Source organism: Marmota monax, unplaced genomic scaffold (assembly GCF_021218885.2).
Source record: "Marmota monax isolate L192 unplaced genomic scaffold, Marmota_monax_Labrador192_F-V1.1 WCK01_AAM20220418_F8-fsc00070, whole genome shotgun sequence".
NCBI classification, from domain to species: Eukaryota; Metazoa; Chordata; class Mammalia; order Rodentia; family Sciuridae; genus Marmota; species Marmota monax.
The window spans coordinates 7,573,076-7,592,916 of NW_026692116.1; the positions used below are offsets into that span (position 1 = coordinate 7,573,076).

At 36.2% G+C, this 19,841-nt stretch overlaps 1 protein-coding gene across 1 annotated transcript in view; it reads right to left on the minus strand.

Moving 5' to 3' along the window:
* The window catches only part of Dpyd (dihydropyrimidine dehydrogenase), an 822,495-nt gene that overhangs the window by 165,990 nt on the left and 636,664 nt on the right, over positions 1 to 19,841 (minus strand). The gene's annotated exons all lie outside the window — the stretch shown is intronic.

The following is a 19,841-nucleotide window of genomic DNA, read 5'->3' on the forward strand; positions in this document are numbered from 1 at the left end:
TCTGCAAAGTCAAAAGCAGCTGGTGTGAATATAGATACTGTTAAACAAGCAAGGTGCTGTCAAACTTGCAGATTCCATATTTCTTTGTACATGTATTTCAAATACTTTGAAAAAATAGCATGAGCCTAATGTAAATTTCCACATATTAGAAAATTTTAACCAAATTAAAGATAATTTATTAGAATCTAGTAATTAGAGTGCATGTGTCTTCATACATCTGTGTATAGATTTATTTTTCATTAGCCAGACATTCCAAGTTGATCTTTTCCATAATAGTCATGAGTATTGCCTGAATGGACAGAACACCTTGTGGTCACTTCAAACATCAATACACTGTACAGAAGCTCTTTTGGCCCTCAAGTATTAAATATCCTGAAGAGCATCAATGATTATGAAATAGAGGAAAACATTTGGATATTCCTGGCGTTTACTCAGAAATCAACAGTCCTTTAAGGTCATTTTCTGAACTAAAGATAGTTCTTTTTATGTAAGAATTTGACATTGCCTTAAACCAGGGCTCAAAAAACAACTCAAACATCAACTGATTCAAAGTTGTACTAAAAGGCATGTAGTACTTTTCATCTCCTCTGTTGCCACAAGCACAATTATCAGCATTGTCAATATGTATTTACTGCAGTGCTCACTTCAAGAAAGCACTTGGCACTTTGCTTGGGATCAGTGGCTTTTAACCTGAAAAGGCTATATACTGTACGGTAATGACTGCAATGATATTCAGGAAAAGCCAAAACTATGGAGACAGTAAAAAGACCAGTAGTTGGCGAAGTAGCAAAGGGAGGATTTTTAGGACAATAAAAATACTATATGTGTGATACTATAATGATGGACACATGTTGCCATATATTTATCCAAATTCATTAAACACGCAATGCTAGGAGTTAACCCTGATATGATCTATGGGCTTTAGGCACTAATGATGTATCAGTGTAGATTCATGAGTTGTAACAAATTTATCACTTCAGTGAAGTATGTTGATAATGAGAGAGGTTACCAACATATGGGGGCAGCTGGTATATAAGAAATCTCTGCCTTTCTCTCAGTTTTTGCTGTGAATCTAAATCTACTCTAAAACGATAAGTTCTTTTAAAAAGTCAAACTTTTAAAATTCTGTTTATATCAATTTCAGATAGATATAACTTATGCATAACCAGTGCTTTTGCACTTAAAACCAAGTGGAAATGTGGAAATGTGTGCTTCTTGTGCCACACATTAAAAAATTTCCTCTATTTAGTATTTCTTAGTCAAAAGATTCTATGCTGATACTTTAAAATTTCATAATAGACATTTAGCACACATAAGTATTAAGGCAAATTAGAAATCGGAGATTGAGATTATATTTTTATATCAAAATATTTATCAATTATATCTTTGTGTTTGAACCATAAAGGAGGCTAATATAGCAGACACAATTTATGTATATATATGCATTTATATATACATATGAATAGCTCTATTAAAAAGAAATCTAAATGAAGATAAAAGTTAAAGGAAAGCTTTTACAGAAATCTACAAGGTAAACCCTCAGATAAGTATACAGCTATCTCTGCATAATATAACTGACATGCTCAATACATACTAAGCTAATGGGTTCTTTATATACATGTTACTTTGAAGTAATAAAGAAATATTGGAATTCAAACTCACCCTTATTTAGTTGACCCAAGAGACTAAAGGAAATTTGAACTAAGCAGATAAATAATTTATTTCTAACTGCACTGTTAGAAGACTATCATTAACACTAAGGGGTAAAATTTCAAAGTGGTATACAGGGATTTGGCCACATATTCCAGTTGATATTAATGGACATCAAATGGCAAAATCCCAGGACACAGCTTTGAAAATTTAACCAGTTACATTTAAAGGGCAACATTATTACACAGGTGTTAAAAACATCAGCAAAGCCTCATTGGCATTTGAAGATGTTGAATTACATCAATATGACATATTCTATTTCATGTTTTTCTTCATTTTATAAAACTTTTCTAATCCACCTAATGAACATGAAAAATTTTAAAACTAATAGAGTTGTCGTTTTTTAAAAAATATTAAGGGCAATTATGTTCTAAGAAAATGTGATTCAAAAATGAAGAACCAGATCTTTCTGCTGCTGGGCAACAGTAAATTTTTTAAGTAAGTTTTTATTTCCATTATAAACTTCATTTGATTTTTTTAAAAAATAACTCAACTGATTTAATATGACAGGCAATCTACCTCTTCTCAGCATTTTTATGGGGAATAGATTTTATAAATGGTTTTCATTCTCCAAGAAAGGTTTCTCAAAGGAAACTAGAAGTATGTAAAAGTAATATGTAATACAGATTTTTTTTTTTACTTTTAAGATGACAGAAATGAAGAAATAATAAGTTCAAGACAAAAAAAATGGTGCAAAGAAAAATATATATGCAGGGCACTTTAGCAAACGCCTGTAATCTCAGTGGCTTGGGGAGGCTGAGGCAAGAGAATTATGAGTTCCAAGCCAGCCTCAGCCAAAGGGAGAACCTAAGCAACACAGTGAGACTCTGTCTCACACATACACAACATGATACAGAATTGTGGATATGCCAATGAAAATTCCTAAAGACTGTAGAGTCACAGTGGAGATAACAATTTTTTAAATTATGTCACTGCTATGAACAATGTTTTTAGATCAAAGACCAGGAAGAAGCCAATTTGAGAGATTTAAGAAATGTGAATGTAGTTTCCATTCTTAAGAAAACAAGGTCTAAATCAAGAAACTGCAATCATATAAGCTGCAATGAATTAAGAGGTAACATGCAATTTAAATTAAGCTTTCATTTACATGGGGTGGCCCGATGAACCTAACAGGAAATTCAGTTACATCCCACCATTCTGTTTCATCTGTTCAGAAACTTTAAATAAAAACCAAGCCATTTTAGGTGCCCAGGACTGGATACAAATTGTGGATTCAAACAAACAACAAGCAATCAAACAAAAGAAGAACCAGATCTTTGAATAGCAACATCCCTGCCAAGAATTCTAATTGGCACTGAAGGGTCCTTCTGGAGTAGTTAATGGACTGGACTGAACTGCAACTTTTGGTCTCTAATCAATGTAGGCCCTCCTTGTAGTCACACTTAAAATGCAAATCAATATCTTGAGGATATAGATCTTCTTTGATAAACTGCACAGAACTTTTTTGGATTGATTCATGTTTTAGAAAATCATTTTAAAAAGACAGAGATTTTGAATTAAGTTAATTATTCTAATTTTGATGAAACTTTTTTCCTCAAGAAAATGACATTATCATTTTTCAAAGGTCACTTAAATACAATTTGAAAAATGCTACATAATAACTACAGAATTATGTACGGATATGCATATGTGAACGTATTATGAACTTGTCATGATGCATTCCTTAATCAGTCTTCACTTACCCATTTATCTGCTCATTTGTTTATAAACAAAATATTTATTAGGCACCTATATCTTTGTTTTCTTTTTTTTTTTTTTTTTTTTTTTAATTTTTTATTGTGGGTTGTTCAAAACATTACAAATTTCTTGACATATCATATTCCACACTTTGATTCTAGTGGGTTATGAACTCCCACCTTCACCCCATACACAGATTGCAGATTCACATCAGTTACACATCCATTGATTTACAAATTGCCATACTAGTGTCTGTTGTGCTCCGCTGCCTTTCCCATCATCCACCCTCCCCCCTCCCCACCTCTCCCCTCCCCTCCCCTCCTCTCTCTCTACCCCCTCCACTGTATAACCCTGAGGGTCTCCTTCCATTACCGTGCAATTTACCTTCTCTCTCCCTTTCCCTCCCACCTCTCATCCCTGTTAAATGTTAATCTTCTTCTCCTGTTCTTCGTCCCTACTCTGTTCTTAGTTACTTTCCTTATATCAAAGAAGACATTTGGCATTTGTTTTTTAGGGATTGGCTAGCTTCACTTAGCATAATCTGCTCTAATGCCATCCATTTCCCTGTAAATTCTATGATTTTGTCATTTTTTAATGCAGAGTAATACTCCATTGTGTATAAATGCCACATTTTTTTTATCCATTCGTCTATTGAAGGGCATCTAGGTTGGTTCCACAGTCTTGCTATTGTGAACTGTGCTGCTATGAACATCGATGTAGCAGTGTCCCTGTAGCATGCTCTTTTTAGGTCTTTAGGGAATAGACCAAGAAGGGGAATAGCTGGGTCAAATGGTGGCTCCATTCCCAGCTTTCCAAGAAATCTCCATACTGCTTTCCAAATTGGCTGCACCAATCTGCAGTCCCACCAGCAATGTACAAGTGTACCCTTTTCCCCACATCCTCGCCAGCACTTGTTGTTGTTTGACTTCCTAATGGCTGCCAATCTTACTGGAGTGAGATGGTATCTTAGGGTGGTTTTGATTTGCATTTCTCTGACAGCTAGAGATGTTGAGCATTTTTTCATGTACTTGTTGATTGACTCTGTGAAGTGTCTGTTCAGGTCCTTGGCCCATTTGTTGATTGGGTTGTTTGTTCTCTTATTGTCTAATTTTTTGAGTTCTTTGTATACTCTGGATATTAGGGCTCTATCTGAAGTGTGAGGAGTAAAGATTTGTTCCCAGGATGTAGGCTCCCTATTTACCTCTCTTATTGTTTCTTTTGCTGAGAAAAAACTTCTTAGTTTGAGTAAGTCCCATTTGTTGATTCTAGTTATTAACTTTTGTGCTATGGGTGTCCTATTGAGGAATTTGGAGCCCGACCCCACCGACTGTAGATCGTAGCCAACTTTTTCTTCTATCAGACGGCGCGTCTCTGATTTGATATCAAGTTCCTTGATCCATTTTGAATTCACTTTTGTGCATGGCGAGAGAAAGGGATTCAGTTTCATTTTGTTGCATATGGATTTCCAGTTTTCCCAGCACCATTTGTTGAAGATGCTATCCTTCCTCCATTGCATGCTTTTAGCCCCTTTATCAAATATAAGATAGTTGTAGTTTTGTGGATTGGTTTCTGTGTCCTCTATTCTGTACCATTGGTCCACACGCCTGTTTTGGTACCAGTACCATGCTGTTTTTGTTACTATTGCTCTGTAGTATAGTTTGAAGTCTGGTATCGCTATACCGCCTGATTCACACTTCTTGCTTAGCATTGTTTTTGCTATTCTGGGTCTTTTATTTTTCCATATGAATTTCATGATTGCTTTCTCTACTTCTACAAGAAATGCCATTGGGATTTTGATTGGCATTGCATTAAACCTATAGAGAACTTTTGGTAATATCGCCATTTTGATGATGTTAGTTCTGCCTATCCATGAACAGGGTATATTTTTCCATCTTCTAAGATCTTCTTCTATTTCTCTCTTTAGGGTTCTGTAGTTTTCATTGTATAAGTCTTTCACCTCTTTTGTTAGGTTGATTCCCAAGTATTTTATTTTTTTGAAGATATTGTGAATGGAGTGGTTGTCCTCATTTCCATTTCAGAGGATTTGTCGCTGATATACAGGAATGCCTTTGATTTATGCGTGTTGATTTTAAATCCTGCCACTTTGCTGAATTCATTTATTAGCTCTAATAGTTTCTTTGTAGAGCCTTTTGGGTCTGCTAGATATAGAATCATATCATCTGCAAATAGTGATAATTTAATTTATTCTTTTCCTATTTTTATGCCTTTAATTTCTTTCGTCTAATTGCTCTGGCCAGTGTTTCGAGAACTATGTTGAAGAGAAGTGGAGAGAGAGGGCATCCCTGTCTTGTTCCAGATTTTAGAGGGAATGCCTTCAGTTTTTCTCCATTCAGAATAATGCTAGCCTGAGGCTTAGCATAGATTGCTTTTACAATATTGAGGTATGTTCCTGTTATCCCTAGTTTTTCTAGAGTTTTGAACATAAAGGGATGCTGTACTTTGTCAAATGCTTTTTCCGCATCTATCGAGATGATCATATGGTTCTTATTTTTAAGTCTATTGATGTGGTGAATAACATTTATTGATTTCCGTATATTGAACCAGCCTTGCATCCCAGGGATGAATCCTACTTGATCATGGTGTACAATTTTTTTTATATGTTTTTGTATCCGATTCGCCAGAATTTTATTGAGGATTTTTGCATCTAGGTTCATTAGAGATATTGGTCTGTAGTTTTCTTTCTTTGAAGTGTCTTTGTCTGGTTTAGGTATCAGGGTGATGTTGGCCTCATAGAATGAATTTGGAAGTTCTCCCTCCTTTTCTATTTCCTGAAGTAGCTTGAAAAGTATTGGTATTAGTTCTTCTTTAAAGGTTTTGTAAAATTCTGCTGTATACCCATCGGGACCTGGGCTTTTCTTAGTTGGTAGTCTTTTGATGGTTTCTTCTATCTCCTCAATTGATATTGGTCTGTTTAGGTTTTCTATATCCTCCTGACTCAATCTGGGCAGATCATATGACTTAAGAAATTTATCTATGCCTTCACTATCTTCTAATTTATTGGAGTATAAGGATTCAAAATAGTTTTTGATTATCTTCTGTATTTCTGAAGTGTCTGTTGTGATATTGCCTTTTTCATCCCGTATGCTAGTAATTTGAGTTCTCTCTCTTCTTCTCTTCACTAGCATCGCTAAGGGTCTGTCGATTTTGTTTATTTTTTCAAAGAACCAACTTTTAGTTTTGTCAATTTTTTCAATTGTTTCTTTTGTTTCGATTTCATTAATTTCAGCTCTGATTTTAATTATTTCTTGCCTTCTACTTCTTTTGCTGTTGTTTTGCTCTTCTTTTTCAAGGATTTTGAGATGAAGTATGAGATCATTTATTTGTTGGTTTTTTCTTTTTTTAAGGAATGAACTCCAAGCAATGAATTTTCCTCTTAGAACTGCTTTCAATGTGTCCCATAGATTCCGATATGTTGTGTCTGTGTTTTCATTTATCTCTAAGAATTTTTTAATTTCCTCCTTGATGTCTTCTATAACCCATTGATCATTCAGTAACCTATTGTTCATTCTCCAATTGATGTATGCTTTTTCCTTCCTTCTTTTATCGTTGATTTTCAGTTTCATTCCATTATGATCAGATAAGATGCATGGTAATATCTCTACTCCTTTATATTGTCTAAGAGTTGCCCTGTGACATAATATATGATCTATTTTTGAGAAGGATCCATGTGCTGCTGAGAAAAAAGTGTAACTGCTTGATGTTGGGTGGTATACTCTATATATGTCAATTAGGTCTAGGTTATTAATAGTGTTATTGAGTTCTATAGTTTCCTTATTCAACTTTTGTTTGGAAGATCTGTCCAGTGGCGAGAGAGGTGTGTTGAAGTCTCCCATGATTATGGTGTGGTGGTCTATTAGACTCTTGAACTTGAGAAGAGTTTGTTTGACGAACATAGCTGCACCATTGTTTGGGGCATAAATATTTATGATTGTTATGTCTTGTTGGTGTATGGTTCCCTTAAGCAGTATGTAGTGTCCCTCTTTATCTCTTTTGATTAACTTTGGCTTGAAATCTATTTTATTTGATATGAGTATGGACACGCCTGCTTGTTTCCGAAGTCCATATGAGTGATATGATTTTTCCCAACCTTTCACCTTCAGCCTATGTATGTCTTTTCCTATCAAATGCGTCTCCTGTAGGCAGCATATTGTTGGGTCTTGTTTTGTGATCCATTCTACTAGCCTGTGTCTCTTAATTGGTGAGTTTAAGCCATTAACATTTAGGGTTATTATTGAGATATGGGTTGTTCTTCCAGCCATATTTGTTTATTTCTGTTACTAAACATTGTTTGTTTTCCTCTTTGATTGTTTCCCCCCCCCCTTTACTGTCCTACCTCCCACTGTTGGTTTTCATTGTTATTTTCCATTTCCTCTTCCTGTAATACTTTGGCTAGGATGTTTTGAAGAGATGGTTTTCTAGCTGCGAATTCTTTAAACTTTTGTTTATCGTGGAAGGTTTTAATTTCATTCTCCATCCTGAAGCTTAATTTCGCTGGATACACAATTCTTGGTTGGAACCCATTATCTTTCAGTGTTTGAAATATGTTATTCCAGGATCTTCTAGCTTTCAGAGTCTGTGTTGAAAGATCAGCTGTTATCCTGATTGGCTTGCCCCTAAATGTAATCTGCTTCCTTTCTCTTGTAGCTTTTAAAATTCTCTCCTTATTCTGTATGTTGGGCATCTTCATTATAATGTGTCTAGGTGTGGATCTCTTATGATTTTGCACATTCGGCGTCCTGTAGGCTTCTAGGATTTGGGATTCTGTCTCATTCTTCAAGTCTGGGAAGTTTTCTTGTATTATTTCATGGAATAGACTGCTCATTCCTTTGGTTTGGAGCTCTGTACCTTCCTGTATCCCAATGACTCTTAAGTTTGGTCTCTTAATGTTATCCCATATTTCTTGGATGTTCTGCTCATGGTTTCTTAACAGTCTTGCTGAGCTGTCTATGTTCTTTTCCAGTTGAAATACTTTGTCTTCATTGTCTGATGTTCTATCTTCTAAGTGTTCTACTCTGTTGGTAGTATTCTCCATTGAGTTTTTAAGTTGGTTTATTGCTTCCTGCATTTCTAGGATTTCTGATTGCTTGTTTTTTATAACCTCTATCTCCCTGTATAGTTGATCCTTTGCTTCCTGGATTTGTTTGCGTAATTCGTTGTCGAAGTGATCTTTCATTGTCTGATTTTGCTGTTTAATGTCTTCCTTGATACTCCAGATCATCTGAAGCATGTATATCCTGAATTCTTTATCTGACATTCCATCTGCTGCAGCTGTTACCTCTTCTAAAGTTGCGTTGACCTGCATTGCTTGTGGTCCTTTCTTTCCTTGTCTTTTCATACTGCTTGCGTATCTTTCCTGCAGGTGCGGGCGGCGGCTCTGCTCTCTCCTTATTCCAATTGGGGTGTCGTGGCTACCACGCCGGCAGGTCACTGGGCCTGTTCTGGGAGCTGGTGGCGGCTCTGTTCTGCCCCTACTCCAATTGGGGTGACGTGTCTGTCGTACCAGCAGGCCACTGGGCCTGTCCTGCTGGTCGGTCGCAGATCTGCCCACCTTTCGGGCACGAGTGGAGGCTCTGCTTTGCCCCTACTCCAATTGGGGTGTCGTGACTACCCCGCCTGCAGGATGCTGGGTCTGTTCCTGGCAAGGGAGGCGACTCTGCTCTGTCACTACTCCAATTAGGGTGGTGTTTGTACCCCGCCGGCAGGCTCCTGGGCCTGATCCGCCGGTCTGTTGTAGGTCTGCCTACCTTGAAGGCGCGGGCGGCGGATCTGCCCTGCCCCTCCTACCACGCCTGCGGACCCCTGGGCCTGATCTGCAGGTTGATCACTGGTCTGCTCACCCTGCGGGCACGGGTGGCGGTTCCGCTCCACCCCCACTCCAATTGGGGTCACGTGACCACCACACCGGCAGGGCCTGATCCGGGCGTGGGATAAGGATCTGCTCTGCCCCTACTCGAGTTGGGGTGACGTGTGTACCACACTGGCAGGCCACTGGGCCTGACCCGCCAGGCTGTCACAGGTCTGTTTACCTTGCAAGCGCGAAGGGCGGCTCTGCCCTGCCCCTCCTACCACGCCCATGTACTACTGGGTCGTGGGTCTGCCCACCTGGCGGGTGTGGGTGGCGGCTCCGCTCCGCCCCCTCTCCAATTGGGGTCACGCGGTCACCACGATGGCGAGCCGCTGGGCCTGCTCCGGGGGCTGGCGGCGGCCCGGCTCCTTCCCTCTGGCTCGAGGACAAATTGAGGAGACTCGGGTGACTGAGCCTCACCCCCCTTACCAGGAGACCAACTGCTTATGTCACCGCTGGTATTGATGAAGATCTCTCCTCCACCGCTTTCTGCTGACATCAGATCTCTGCCATGTTGGTATCCTATGCGAATGGCAGCATTTCGTTCCCCTTGCCGGGCAACCCAAGCAACGGGTGAGTCCTGACCGGCCCTCAGCAGGACCCGGACCGAGACGCAGTTTCCGCGGGCTCCTAGCCCCGGTCCAGGGAAGTTCCGGGAGCCGGAACTCGGCCGCTCCGTGCTCGGTGTAAGCTCCTATAAGTGTAGGCTCCAAGAAGCAGCCCCCGCGGGCTCAGTTCCGGGAGCCGGAATTCGTATCTTTGTTTTCTGATTAATCAATTTATGACCTTTCCATATACCTGAGATGGATATTCCAAACACCAGTTCTCATGATCTTAGGTAGGTTGTTTCAATGTAAATGATTTAGTGCAATTATACACTGTGTACCAGTTTTCCATTAGGAAAAATTAAAATTTGTTTTATCATCATACAGTTTATAAAGATTATCAATACAAATTCTAGAAAGAAATCAGTTTTAGGATGAATTAGTTACATCAGACAATGGGTCCTACTGCCGAACTTGAACCCTAGGTCCACTAATTACGAGATGATTTTGTGAAAGATTATATTAATTTCACTGTAATCAATTGTGACATCTACAAAACAATGACAAGAGTAGTAACAAGGCCATAGAGTTGTTTTGAGGAATAAATGATTTAATATATTTCAAGGGCATATGTTGAAAATTGTTGAAGAGTTTGCTAGTATAATCTGCTATGGGTAACCCTCAGGGACAGTCCTTATTTAATTTACTTGGTATTATGGTTTAGATGTGATGTGGCCCCCAAAAGCTTACATGTGAGAAAATACAGAAAGGTTCAGAGGAGAAATGATTGGTTGTAAGAGTCTTAACCCAATTAGTGAATTAATCCCTGATGGGATTAATTGAAGTGGTAGGATGTGGCTAGAGGAGGTAGGAATTGGGGTATGGCTCTGGGGAATATATTTTGTGTCTGGAGAGAGGAGTCTCTTGCTCTCTGCTTATTGATCACATGATGTAAGCTGCTTCCCTTTGACACACTCTTCAGCCATGATGTTCTGCCTCACCTAGAGCCCTGAGGAATGGAGCCACTGTTCTATGGACTAAGACCTCTTAAACCATGAGCCCTCAAGTAAAATCTTTTTTCTCTAGAGTTGTTCTGGTCAGATCCTTTAGTCACAGCAGCAAAAACACTGACTAAAACACTTGGACATTGCCTTCTATATTGTTCTTGTGTGTTTAGTGAGGCAATGAAACTGATATCTAAATTGGAGACAAAAGCATAATATCCATGATGATAGAATTTTATATCCACTGACATTTAAAAGAACCATGCATGTCCTCTCCTTTTTCTTCTTTTCTAACAGCTGTCATTTAGCATGTCATAATGTTGATAAGATTATTTTGACTTCAAAGCTAAGAATATCAAAGGCAAATGTCAATATATTAAAAAAAAATTTTTGAGAATCAAAAGGTCCATGCACTAAGCCAATATACAAGGATTTTAATGACAACATTGGAACTGAAGTTTATTGGTGAGAAAGAAGAAAGAGATTTACTTTGCATGACTGAATCCTTGAAGAGAAAAGGAATTTTTAATGGGCAAGATAGTGTGGAACATATGCTAATTTTGGATAACTGGAATTTTGAATAATTGAGTTTAATTCTGTTTGTTTTTTCCCTAATCATTTGACTCCTAGGACAGCTACTGTTACACAATTAATTGTTAGAACTAAGTCCACAATAAACTCCCTGATAATAGCTCTAGCTGGCAATAAAACAGAAATTGGGTTATAATACTCACTTGTCCTCACTGTGTATACAAAAAGAAAATGTAGTTTTAATTTGCTCACATTAATTAAAATATAATTAATTACGTGGATAAAGAATTCATTAGAAATTGAACTTTGACTGCCTAATTGTTAATAGTTTTAACATCATCCAGAAGAAAGAAAATATTAGCAAATCAAGAATTTTAAGGATTTAGGAGTTTAAAGATTGATTCTTATAAAATACCCATAAATCAAGCACCAACAAGTTTATGCTTTTCAAAACAAGTTAAAAATGTTAATGAAGTTAATATACTGATAAATATGTGAAGCACAGCTATTTAAAAGTACAACTTTACACATGGATTAAGGTCCTCTGAGAACAATAGCATAATTCAATTGCAAACTTGAGTACAAAAATGATCTAGGATTATGTGTGGAGATGTGAAATCTTTAAGGAAGAAAGAGTAAAAGCAAGATCTATTGCTTCTATATTATCTTTAGTTTATTTTTTATGGAAAAGTAAAAAGTACTTTACAAAAACTTTTAAATTCTGTTTTTATGTCATTGTCCCTGAGCCTTCCTATCCTTATACTTATGTTTATCTGCTTCATAACATATTCAATATGTTCATAGTTAATTCATATTCAACTCTATACCTAGCCTGTGCCAGGAATTTTATTTTAAAGCAATAGAATTAATAATATTCACCCCAAACGGGGGCCTTTATCTTTCTCAAATTGTCAGCTGCTGTTAGAGGAAATAGCAGGAACACTCATTCCTGGAGTGATCTCCACAAGCTGGATACTGAGGCTGGGGCTCCATGTAAGCTGTGGAATTTAACCCTTACAACTCCATGAGGGCAGATGCTGTCACCTCTATTTTGTTTATGAAGAAAGAGAAGCTCAAGCTGAATAAATCACTTGTCTAATATCACACAGTTTAACAGGGAGAGACTAGGATTAAAAATTCAAGTCTCTGTGACATTAAAGTCCCTACTCTTCAGTTATTTTGAGTACTGACAGTGCTGCAAATATAGAGGGGACAGTCTTTGCATTGTCTTCACCTGTGAAAATCAGTGTCAGTATTGCCTAATGCTAAGAGCACAGGTTCAAAAGTATAAACCATTAGGTTCGTGTCTTATCTCAGTTGCTGTATGCAATGATGACTTGTAGCAAACTCCTTAACTTCCTAAAACATCAGTCTTTTCTATATGTGAAATGGACATTAATACCAATGACATCATAGTAACATAGGAAGTATTAAGTGATACCATACATGGAAAGCATTCAGCACAGTGCCCAGCCCATAATATATGTAAGCTAGTATTATTGTGAAATCCAGAGAAAATTGATCAGAAAAATAAACATTCATTCCATGAATACTTAACACTTAAGGGGTGAATTGGGGATACTCTTGGAGGATAGGTCATTACCTTACTTTAAAAAGTTTCCATATTCATAGTTTGAGTCCATTGCTATAAATGTAAATATTTTATGAATAAATCTTTATTATATTTTTATGCTCGTTGCAATATATGAATGTATATGCTTTTTCATCCAGAAATTCCATTTTAAGGAGTCAAATTAATACATAGATACAAAGTTACATGTGCAAAGATGTTCCTTGAAGTATTGTGGGTTTTTATTATTATTTTTTTTGTAGCAACACAGTGAAAAAAACTTAATGATCATGGGAAGTTATTCTATTAAATAAATTATAGTTCATCCATATATGATATACTAGAAAACCTTTGAAATCGACATTCAAAAAAAAAACCTTTGAAATCAACATTCAAATATCTCTAAGAGACATCCAAATATTTCTAATATATAGAAATATGTTAAGAATTCATCGCAAGTAGCAGAACAACATGTATGGTATGGTCCCATTATTGGCAAAAAAAAAAAACCCTACCCCAAAACAAACAAAAAAAACCTGGTATGATTATTACATTGAATATATCTGCATGTAAATATGCAGAATTTTGAGTTGTAAACTGTTCCCAGTTATCAGCTCTGTGAAATGGGGTGAATCCTATATTGAAGGAAAGAATCCTTGAAACTTGGATATACATACTTCACATTGTTTGAAATTTTTAAGATAAAAAAGTATTGCAATTTCTTTCTGCAATGAAACAAAGACTATTTTTGTAATGTTCCTAAAGTGGACTTTCATCAGAATCTGTATTGTGGAACTTATGTATATGGTATATGGTTTGTGCAGTGATTTTATCCTCTGTACATCCAAAAAAACATATTAGGAGCTGGGTATGGTAGTGAATGCCTGTAATTCCAGTGGCTTGGGAGGCTGGGATAGGAGGATTGAGAGTTCAAAGTCAGTCTTAGCAAAAAGCAAGGTGTTAAGCAACTCAGTGAGACCCCGTCTCTAAATAAAATATAAAATAAGGGGGCTGGGAATATGGCTCAGTGGTCGAGTGCCCCTGAGTTCAATCCCCAGTACCCACCCCCCACCAAAAAAAAGAACTCATTAGGTTCTGCATCCATTATTTTAAGTAAAAGATTAACAAAACTGAGTTAATAGGATGATCTCTTATCACTCACAGACACATGAACGATATGCATGAATATGATTGTTGAAAAGAATCCTAACAACTATCTTTGAATGTTTGAAGGGTAACCTGGAAGAAATGTCTTAGTCTTATGTTTTTCCACGAAACAGGAACTAATGGTTCAGTGTACATTATTGGTCTTATTACTCCTGTTTTTATTATCGATTTGTTGTAAATTCGGCTTGAACTCAGTTGCATTGGGACTTCCCTATCCATTGAATGTGCGTGGCTAATTGACAGGCAAGAAGCAACAGAAAGACTTTTGCGCTACAGGGAATAGTAGATCTCATCCGGTTAAAAATCTAAGGACACTGTGAACTTTGTCATGGTAGATTAAAGAGCAATTTTACATGCTCTGTAGATTCCCAACAGACATCAAGATGAAGTTAACTTAGAAAAGACTCAAGTATAGTTAAAATGAAATTTAACATTACATATATGAAATAAAAATTCTTTTTTTGAGTGTTTCTAATTGCCACATAAATCCTAGGTATTTTTTTATTGCCCAATGACATCACTATTAAGTATTTTGTCCCTATTTTTTACAGATGTATAAACTGAAACTTGATCAGGATAAATATCACAACCTCAAGTTCAGTCTATTAGGAAGTGTGAATCCAGTAATTGACCCAAGTACACCTGACCGTGTGCTTCACTTTTTCCTTTTAAATGTGAATATACAATTTCAGAATGATGAGTTAATTTTTATGACTAATAAAGATATATTATCCAGGTATGATAAACTAAGAAAATTAGCATTACAGTAATTGTTGGATTTGAATTAAATTAGAGCTAGAGTAGTTAGTAATAGCTATAACTAGAGTGACCATATGGCCCTGTTTGCCCAGGAGAGTTCCAGTTTATTATAGTTGTACTTATTTGCAATTACATGATATAATTATAAATAGCATCCCCTTCCACTCAAAAATTACCTCAGTTGGAATGGTAAATTATAAAGTCATACCAGCTATCACCAATGATAATTATATCCAAGAATGATAGGACAAAGACAATTAAAGAAGCAAAGTGAATTTTGAATTACCAAGAATCATACTCTATGAAGAACTTAAAACCCCACTGTGAGATAGCACAATGAAAAAACGGAGCTCCAAGACTTAGCATGAAGAGCTAAATGTCTTGAAATTTGTTACTAGAACACCATCACATTTACTAGGCATAGTCTCTATGTTCTTTCTATTTTCAACCTGTAGGTGGCCACCACAAGCTACACTTATTAAACAACTCATTAGTAGCATTTTCAATACTGTCATCTTCAGATAATTAGCAATTTATTTAAATAACCAATTCCTGTAGAAATAATTGCCAAGAAATGCCCTGAACCTACTTTTTATAAACTATAATAAAAGTGTTAAGATAATCCCTGACATTTGCAAATGCCATTAGTTCACCTTTCCTTTTGATAGTGCTATGGCATTATGTTTAAACAATTACCTGATAACACAGCAGTTTAATGAAATTGTACAGTAAGCACATTCTTCAATATGGCCAAAGAGGACATTCAGATTTAGAGAGAAATCCAGTGTGCAGACCTGTTTACACAGAGGAAAGACACAGCTACAAGAAAAGGGATTTCTGAAATAAGTACACTATGGTTAGTTCCATAGATGCTCTCTTTGGAAACAAGAATAAAGATTTTTTTAAAGTGATTCATATAATTGGCTGGTACAAACTAAAATCATATACATCTATAAATATGTTTAAATACTCATTGTATGATTTGCTTTATAACCTCCATGCAGAAGAGAGCAGTATATTTTTCTATCAATCTTCAATGTTTAAAGTATATTTTTACTTAAAATATGGCTTATATTTTCAAAGTACAGTTTTAAGGAAAACTATAAACAGCTTATGAATTCCATCTGGTGATGAGCATTAAAATTGACCAGAGCTGTACTTCTGTTTCTTCCTTGCTCTTCAGTAACCTATGCCAACAAGAGCCACTGGCGAGAGAACACACAATACTTATGGGTGGCATGTGATAACTTGCATAATTCTTAAACTGTTGGCCTTCATATGATAAAATTACAATTCAAAGCCAATGTCAATATCATATTATATTGCCAAATGAAAATAATTTTGAGAACCTTTTAAGTAACAGTTGTTCTGCTATTATTTATACCCTCATTATTATTTAGACTATGCATTATTTATACCCTCATAACATTAGTGTAAATCACATACGCAATATGCCCATTTTATAGATAAGGAATTTCAGGTTCAACAAGTTGAACATTATGTGCACATAGAAACACAGGGTTATGTGGCCAAATTACCCGTTTACAATGTCATGGTAAAATTGATTGCTGGGATTGAATATGAGGGATTTTCTGTATTTCCAGCTTAACATATGCCTCAGTCTCTCTCAAATAGGTACTTCTGGCAATGTTCATTGCCTGTAGAAGTAAAAGTTTATCTATAAATATAAACAAGTGGATTATTCAAAAAAAGATGTTCTGACTATGAGAGTTAGTAGACTTGGTGTACAAATATTTCTCATGAGATTTTGCTTAAGGATGTCCAGTGCAAATGTTATACTGTATAAAACCCTCAGCATTCTCAGTATATTCAAAATGGTTATTTGAAAAGGAGAAAGAGGAAGATTATAATGACAATGAGAAAACTGATGATCAGAATTGCTTTTTACCTTTGGGAGAATCCACGATGATAAGAAGTCAGCATTTTTCTGGTGACATATTAAAAAATAACAAAGAGTTCACCCATCAACTAGGATCATACTTTTTCTTTGGAAAACCATGATTTCTTTTCTCTCTGAAATCTGTGCCCTGTTGACTCTGTAGGTGGTTCCACAGCCAGGGTGTCCATGGCAGCACTTGCTGTAGTGTAAAAACCTTTCCTTTCATTCTCGGTGATGCATTCTCTTTTCACTTTACAATGAATTACATGTGTAAATCTCTGTGCTCTGTGATAAGATTACGTTCCTCAGAGTTTGCTGAAACCCAGGCTGTACAGCTGGCAACATTTTGTTCTCTTCTTCAAGCTGGACAACTCTCAAAAATGTTGTATGGACCAAGTTATATCTATCTGGGTCCTTTTCTGAACACTCTGAGAACCACTGCTCTCTATGAAATGGACAAGGCACTTTGAAAAGAAAAGATTCTATTGATAAGTTGCTCTCTTGATTCATTGATAATAATTTTTCCCCAAAATTTTGATAGGATAAATAATGAGAAATTATTTTCAGTTGAAATTATTCCTTCCTTTTCCCTTCCTACGTTTTTTCCTTCTGCAGTTCTGGGGAAAATTATTTCTTGGACCATCATGGTGCTAGCTGCCTTTAGGCACAGAAGAGGTGCTCTCAGCAAACTCATAAGGCTGGGTAGATGAGATGAACACTTGTACACATGACCTATTTTATGGGGCAAACAATAGATACTAGGAAGCTCAGAGGAGAGGGAAAGCCAGGAAGACTGAAGTGGTTCACGAAGAGTTTATGGAAGATGCAGGACTTTATCTGGGCTCTTGAAAGATCAATAGGTAGGTCTTGGGGTGAAAACTAGGATATTTCAAACTCTGGTAGAGATTGGGACCAAGCTAAGGAAATTGTAGGTGTAATGAACAAATCATGTTTTTTTTTAATAATATTTTTTATTAGTACATTATAGTTACACATAGTAATTGGGTTCATTTTGACAAAATCATACATGCATGGAATTTGTTTTCAATCCCTATTCCCCAGCTTTCCGTCTTCTTCTCCCTCCCCCTATTTTACTTCCTCTACTCTATGGATCTTTCTTTTGCTACAAGTTATGTTTTTTAAACACTTCTGCTAGCAACAAAAGTAGAGTGGGCTCTCAGAGTAGGCAACAATATACAATATTTTTGGTGAGGGAAACAGCCCTTCCTCCCTCCAGCTACCATCAAATCAATATTTCTAGATTACATTTTAGGTTTTTTAAAAATTTTTATAATCTTTTCTATTCTAATTAGTTATATATGACAGAAGAATGTATTACAATTCAATATGTTACACATATAGAGCACAATTTTTCATATCTCTGATTATATACCAAGTATACTCACACCATTGATGTCTTCACACATGTACTTTGGATATGATGTCCATCTCATTCCACTGTCTTTTCCACACCTTCCCTTCCCCTCCTACCACTCTGCCCTATTTTAGAATTTGTCTAATCTTCCTATGATGCTCCCTCTCCCAACCCCACTATGAATCAGCCTCCTTATATCAGATAAAAAATTCAACATTTGTTTTTTTGAGATTGGCTAACTTCATTTAGCATTATATTTTCCAACTCCATCCACTTTCCTGCAAATTCCATGATTTTATTTTCTTTTATTGCTGAGTAATATTCTATTGTGTATATATACCACATTTTCTTTATCCATCCATCTACTAAAAGGCATCTAGGTTGGTTCCACAGTTTAGCTATTGTGAATTGTGCTGAAATAAATATTGATGTTGCTGTGTCCCTATAGTATGCTATTTTAAAGTCCTTTGGGTATAGACTAAGGAGTGGGATAGCTGGATCAAAAAGTGTTTCCATTTCCAGTTTTCCAAGGAATCTCCAACTCTTTCTTAACAGTTTCGAAAAAGACAAAATGAAGAAAGTTCAAAGCTATTTATTATCAATTAAAACATTGCTGTTTTAATAGCAATTAATAACTATTTGTAAATTAATACAAATTCATATGTATTATTACTGAAACTAAAGAGAACAGTGAAAACTAAAGAGAACATATATTTAGTACTTGTTCCTGGGTGTAGCCTTTCCACAGATGCTAAGGGTCATTCTAGTCTGATAAAAAATAAAAATGGTATTAGGAGTTTTATCAGACAGAAAATATCAGAGTTAAAATGGGAGTAGTATGTTACTTTTTCAATATCTAGAGAAGTCATGAAATGAGAGAGTAAATGTTCCATTCCACACAATCATATCAGCGATGCAAAATTTTGCTTTTATAGATGCATTGAGACTTTAAAGCAATATTATAAATTCCACAGGAATATGTAGCATGCATAAAATAGACCACACAACCAAGGAAAATTGGGAAAGGGAAAACACTTAACACACTATTTCAGGCGAGTTTCCAAAAATATTATACAACTAATATTACCCTAGATCAGGAAGACACACAGCAGTCTGGTAGTCTCTCCTACTATACCAGGGACAGCTACATGTCAACCCTGGGAATCTAGCCCAAGAGAACTATATCTTACTGTGTCTCCTCAGACTCTCAATGTTTTAGGAGTAAAAACTAGGGGTACTCCTCAGCCAAAAGGTGGCTCAAAGCCAGTAGCTAACTTGTGTGACCACTGAGTGAGCAAGAACATCTGATGTATCTCAGAACCAGATAAAATTAAACAGGAGAATCTCTGTAAGCACTTAACAAGTAGAACCATCATTACAGATTCTAAAAACACAGGATAATAAGGAGACAGTATGGTTAACTTATGTACTAAACCCAACAGTTAAAAAAAAGGACAAATTCCATGCAAAATAAATGAAATAAAATTAAAACAACAAAATAGAGAAAATCAAAATAAAAAACAAACCCATAAATAGTACAGAAATTGAGTTTATAATAAAAAATATTTTTACAAAGTAACTACAGGCCTATATGGTGTTGCCAGTAAATGCTATAAAACTCAAGAAAGATATTGTACCAATCTTATATAAACTCTCATAGAAGGTAGAAGGGCCAAATTTCAGCTCATTTTATAAAGCCAGCCTAATTCTGATATC